The following is a 6805-nucleotide window of genomic DNA, read 5'->3' on the forward strand; positions in this document are numbered from 1 at the left end:
AGATCTTCGTGGTATAAGCTGGAATTGATGGCGGCATTCATGAGAATCCGAAAAGTCTAAACATTGTCTGTGGTATTCCGAGTAGGATTCTGGGATTGGATGACTGTGACGAGCTTCAAACTCGCGAGTATTGGGCGTGATGACAAACGCAAAGAATCAATGGATTCTATTCCGACATGATCGAGAACCAACAGATGATTAGCCGTGTTGTGACAGAGCATTTGGACCATTTTCACTGAGAGGATGGAAGTAGCCATTGACAACGGTGACACCCTACATATAGCTTGCCATGGAAGAGCCTTGCGTGTGGGAAGAGGAATACAGGAGGAAAGCTTAAATGAGAAGGACAAGCATCTCCAAAACTCCAACATATTCCCATTACTGCACAACAAGTAATTATTTCACGCTCTTTTATTTTTCTAATAATTCAAATTGATAATTGTAATTGATATCTTGACTAAGAATAATAAAATAAACATAGCTTGCTTCAAACCAAGAATCTCCGTGGGATCGACCCTTACTCACGTAAGGTATTACTTGGACGACCCAGTGCCTTGCTGTTAGTGGTACGAAATCATAAGAAATCTTGATTTTGATATTGGGATTAAAATTTCGTGCACCAAAATGCATCCAACAGTACTAAAGAGGCAGCTTCTAAGAAGCTATGATCTTGAGAACCGTGCAATAGCAGAGGTAAATTACTGGGTGAACCTTATGGGAATACCTATAATTCATCATGGAGAAATCATCCAAATTTCTCATGGAAGGATCAACAAAAGCCTCAACAAGGCTTTAATAATGGTGGAAGAAACAGGCTAAATAATAACAAGCCTTTTCCATAATCTTCTCAACAACAACAAAGAATTCTGAGCAGAGCCCCTCTCATTTAGCAAATTTAGTCTCTGATCTGTCTAAGGCCACTTTAAGTTTCATGAGTGAAACAAGGTCCTCCCCATCAGAAATTTGGAGGCACAAGTGGGCCACTGAGTAAGAAAGTCATTGAAACTCCTCCCATATTCTCCCAAGCAATACAGAAGAGAATCCAAAAGGAGAATGCAAGGCCATTGATGTAATCAATGTGGCCGAATGCACAAGGGAGGAGAAGGACGAAAATCCTAGTGAGGAATACCTCTTGGGACGTCTCTCAAACAAGAAGGAGTTCCCTATTGAGGACCTAAAGGATCTGAGGCTCATATAGAACCATAGAGATTCCACTAAATCTCCTTCTGCCATTCATGAGCTCTGAAGACTATTCTTCCTCAGAAGAGAATGAAGATGTGACTGGAGAGCAAGTTGCTCAATATCTAGGAGCCATCATGAAGCTGAATGCCAAGTTATTTGGTAATGAGACTTGGGAATGAACCTCCCTTGCTCATTAGTGAACTTGATACATGGGTTCAGCAAACTCTACCTCAAAGAAACAAGATCCTGGGAAATTCTTAATACCCTGTACCATAGGCACCATGACCTTTGAAAAAGCTCTGTGTGACCTAGGGTCAGGCATAAATCTTATGCCACTCTCTATAATGGAGAAGCTGGGGATCATTGAGGTACAGCCTGCCTTATTCTCATTACAATTTGCAGACAAGTCAGTATGACAAGCTTATAGATCAGTAGAGGACGTGTTAGTAAAGGTTGAAGGCCTTACATCCTTGCTGATTTCATAATCTTAGACACTAGGAAGGAAGAGGATGAATGCATCATCCTTGGAAGAACTTTCCTAGCCACAGCAGGTGCTGTGAGTGATGTTAACAGAGGAGAATTAGTCCTTCAATTGAATGGGGACTACCTTGTGTTTAAGGCACACGGCTATCCTTCTGTAACAAGGGAGAGTAAGCATGCAGAGCTTCTCTCAGTACAGAGTCAAACAGAGCCCCCACAATCAAACTCTAAGTTTGGTGTTAGGAGGCCACAACCAAACTCTAAGTTTGGTTTTGAACCCCCATATCCAAACTCTAAGTTTGGTGTTGGGAGTCCACAACATTGACCTGACCACCTTTGTGGCTCCATGAGAGCCCACTGTCAAGCTATTGACATTAAAGAAGCGCTTGTTGGGAGGCAACCCAATTTTTATTTATCTAATTTTATTTTATTTAATTGTTATTTTGTGTTTTAGTAGTTCATGATCATGTGGAGTCACGAAAAAATTATTAAAATTAAAAACAGAATCAAAAACAGCAGAAGAAAAATCACACCCTGGAGGAAGGACCTACTGGCGTTTAAACGCCAGTAAGGTGCATCTGGCTGGCGTTCAATGCCAGAATAGAGCATGGATCTGGCGCTGAACGCCAGAAACAAGCAACATCCTGGCTTTTGAACGCCAGGAATATGCCCTGAGGAAAGCTGGCGCTGAACGCCAGTAACAAGCATGGAACTGGCGTTCAACGCCAGAAACATGCTGCACATGGGCGTTGAACGCCCAGAACGTACATCACTTCGGCGTTTAAACGCCAGAAGGGTATGCTAAGGCATTTTACATGCCTAATTGGTGCAGGGATGTAAATTCTTGATAAAAATTTTCAAAAATAATTATTTTTCTTTATCAAATTTTAATTTTTTTCGTAAGTTAGTGTCTTGTTCTAAGTTTGGTGTCGATTGCATATCTTGTATTTTTCTTTAAATTTTCGAATTAGTGTTCTTTGTTTTTCCTTGATCTTCAAATTGTTCTTGTCAATTTTTCTTGTTTGATCTTTGGTTTGTCTTGTTCTGTGTCTTTTCTTGTTTTTCTTGTGCTTTTTCAAAATATTAGTTTTAAAAAATTTTATTTTTATCTATTAAAATAATACATCTTTAAACACGTTACATTTATAGCTCAGTTGGCTAGAGCGTTGGCTTATGTTCTTGGCATTGGGTATCTTCTTTTTAAAACTTTTTCAAAAATAATTTTTCTTTGATTAATTCTTGTGCCAAACTTTAAGTTGGTGTTTGGTGCGCGAAATTGTGAACAATACTTTTCACAACTCTCATAATCCCTGGTCATGAACTCCAAAAACTTGGTGGTTCAATTCCATGGCATTACACAACTTCGCACAACTAACCAGCAAGTGCACTGGGTCGTCCAAGTAATACCTTACGTGAGTAAGGGTCGATCCCACGGAGATTGTTAGCATTGAGCAAGCTATGGTCATCTTGTAAATCTTAGTCAGGCAAACTCAAATGTATATGATGATGAACGAAAATAACATAAAAGATAAAGATAGTGATACTTATGTAATTCATTGGTAGGAACTTCAGATAAGCGCATGAAGATGCCTTCCCTTCCGTCTCTCTGCTTTCCTACTGCCTTCATCCAATCCTTCTTACTCCTTTCCATGGCAAGCTCGTGTAGGGTTTCACCGTTGTCAATGGCTACCTCCCATCCTCTCAGTGAAAGCGATTGCATATGTCCTGTCACGGCATAGCGGAATTCAGCTGTCGGTTCTCGGTCAGGCCGGAATAATATCCATCGATACTTTTGCGTCTGTCACTAACGCCCCGCCTGCTAGGAGTTTGAAGCACGTCACAGTCATTCAATCATTGAATCCTACTCAAAATACCACAGACAAGGTTTAGACCTTCCGGATTCTCTTGAATGCCGCCATCAGGTCCTGCCTATACCACGAAGATTCTGGTTAAAGAATCCAAGAGATATTCACTAAGCCTTGGTTGCTTGTAGAACAAGAATGGTTGTCAGTCACCTTGTTCATAGGTGAGAATGATGATGAGTGTCACGATCATCACATTCATCAAGTTGAAGAACAAGTGATATCTTAGAACAAGAACAAGCGGAATTGAATGAAAGAACAATAGTAATTGCATTAATACTCGAGGTACAGCAGAGCTCCACACCTTAATCTATGGTGTGTAGAAACTCCACCGTTGAAAATACATAAGAACAAGGTCTAGGCATGGCCGAATGGCCAGCCTCCCAAAGTGATCAAAGATCTAAAGAAAAAGGTTCCAAAGATCCGAAGATTTCTAATACAATAGTAAAAGGTCCTACTTATAGAAAACTAGTAGCCTAAGGTGTACAGAAATGAGTAAATGACATAAAAATCCACTTCCGGCCCACTTGGTGTGTGCTTGGGCTGAGCAATGAAGCATTTTTCGTGTAGAGACTCTTCTTGGAGTTAAATGCCAGCTTTGGTGCCAGTTTGGGCGTTTAACTCCCATTTGGGTGCCAGTTCCGGCGTTTAACGCTGGAATTTCTTGAGGTGACTTTGAACGCCAGTTTGGGCCATCAAATCTTGGGCAAAGTATGGACTATCATATATTGCTGGAAAGCCCAGGATGTCTACTTTCCAACGCCGTTGAGAGCGCGCCAATTGGGCTTCTGTAGCTCCAGAAATCCACTTCGAGTGCAGGGAGGTTAGAATCCAACAGCATCTGCAGTCCTTTTTGGTCTCTGAATCAGATTTTTGCTCAGGTCCCTCAATTTCAGCCAGAAAATACCTGAAATCACAGAAAAACACACAAACTCATAGTAAAGTCCAGAAAAGTGAATTTTAACTAAAAACTAATAAAATATACTAAAAACTAACTAGATCATACCAAAACATACTAAAAACAATGCCAAAAAGTATATAAATTATCCGCTCATCACAACACCAACTTAAATTGTTGCTTGTCCCCAGCAACTGAAGATCAAATAAGATAAAAAGAAGAGATATGCAATGAATTCCAAAAACATCTATGAAGATCAGTATTAATCAGATGAGCGGGGCTTTTAACTTTTTGCCTCTGAATAGTTTTGGCATCTCACTCTATCCTTTGGAATTCAGAATGATTGGCTTCTTTAGGAACTCAGAATCCAGATAGTGTTATTGATTCTCCTAGTTAAGTATGATGATTCTTGAACACAGCTACTTATTGATCTTGGCCGTGGCCCAAAGCACTCTGTCTTCCAGTATTACCACCGGATACATACATGCCACAGACACATAATTGGGTGAACCTTTTCAGATTGTGACTCAGCTTTGCTAAGTCCCCAATTAGAGGTGTCCAGGGTTCTTAAGCACACTCTTATTGCCTTGGATCACAACTTTATTCTTTCTTTTTCTTTCTTTTTTTTTTCTTTTTTTCTTTTTTTTTTTTTTTTTCGTCTCCTTTCTCTTTTTTTTTTTTTGTATTCACTGCTTTTTCTTACTTCAAGAATCATTTTTTATGATTTTTCAGATCCTCAGTACATGTCTCCTTTTTCATCATTCTTTCAAGAGCCAACATTCATGAACCACAAATTCAAAAGACATATGCACTGTTCAAGCATACATTCAGAGAACAAAAGTGTTGCCACCACATCAAATTAATTAAACTATTATAAATTCAGAATTCATGCAATTCTTTCCTTTTCAATTAAGCACGTTTTTATTCAAGGAAGGTGATGGATTCATAGGACATTCAACTTTAAGGCATAGACACTAAGACACTAATGATCACAAGACACAAACATGGATAAACATAAGCATAAATTCGAAAAACAGAAGGATAAAGAATAAGGAAATCAAAGAACGGTCCACCTTAGTGATGGCGGCTCTTTCTTCCTCTTGAAGATCCTATGGAGTGCTTGAGCTCCTCAATGTCTCTTCCTTGTCTTTGTTGCTCCTCCCTCATGATTCTTTGGTCTTCTCTAATTTCATGAAGGATGATGGAGTGTTCTTGATGCTCCACCCTTAGTTGTCCCATGTTGGAACTCAACTCTCCTAGGAGGTGTTTAGTTGCTCCCAATAATTTTGTGGAGGAAAGTGCATCCCTTGAGGCATCTCAGGGATCTCATGATGAGAGGGGTCTCTTATGTGCTCCATCCTTTTCTTGGTGATGGGCTTGTCCTCATCAATGGGGGTATCTCCTTCTATGTCAACTCCTACTGAATAACAGAGGTGACAAATGAGATGAGGGAAGGCTAGCCTTGCCAAGGTGGAAGACTTGTCCGCCACTTTATAGAGTTCTTGGGCTATAACCTCATGAACTTCCACTTCTTCTCCAATCATGATGCTATGAATCATGATGGCTCGGTCTAGAGTAACTTCGGACCGGTTGCTAGTGGGAATGATTGAGCGTTGTATGAACTCTAACCATCCTCTAGCCACGGGCTTGAGGTCATGCCTTCTCAATTGAACCGGCTTTCCTCTTGAATCTTGCTTCCATTGTGCGCCCTCTTCACATATGATTGTGAGGACTTAGTCCAACCTTTGATCAAAGTTGACCCTTCTTGTATAAGGATGCTCATCTCCTTGCATCATAGGCAAGTTGAACGCCACCCTTACACTCTTCGGACTAAAATCCAAGTATTTCCCCCGAACCATAGTGAGATAATTCTTTGGATTCGGGTTCACACTTTGGTCATGGTTCTTTGTGATCCATGCATTGGCATAGAACTCTTGAACCATCAAGATTCCGACTTGTTGAATGGGGTTGGTGAGTACTTCCCAACCTCTTCTTCGGATCTTATGGCGGATCTCCGGATATTCACCCTTTTTGAGTGAAAAGGGGACCTCGGGGATCACCTTCTTCAAGGCCACAACTTCATAGAAGTGGACTTGATGCACCCTTGAGAGGAATCTATCCATCTCCCATGACTCGGAGGTGGAAGCTTTTGCCTTCCCTTTCCTCTTTCTAGAGGTTTCTCCGCCTTGGATGCCATAATGGTTATGGAAAAATGAAAAAGCAACGCTTTTACCACACCAAACTTAAAATGTTTGCTCGTCCCCGAGCAAAAGAAGAAAGAAGATAGTAGAAGAAGAAGAAATGAAGAAGAGGGAGATGGTGGTGTGTTCGGCCAAAGAGGGGGGAAAGTGGTGTTTAGGTTGTGTGAAATGAAGGGTTGAAG

Source organism: Arachis stenosperma, chromosome 5, assembly GCF_014773155.1.
Source record: "Arachis stenosperma cultivar V10309 chromosome 5, arast.V10309.gnm1.PFL2, whole genome shotgun sequence".
Taxonomy (NCBI): domain Eukaryota; kingdom Viridiplantae; phylum Streptophyta; class Magnoliopsida; order Fabales; family Fabaceae; genus Arachis; species Arachis stenosperma.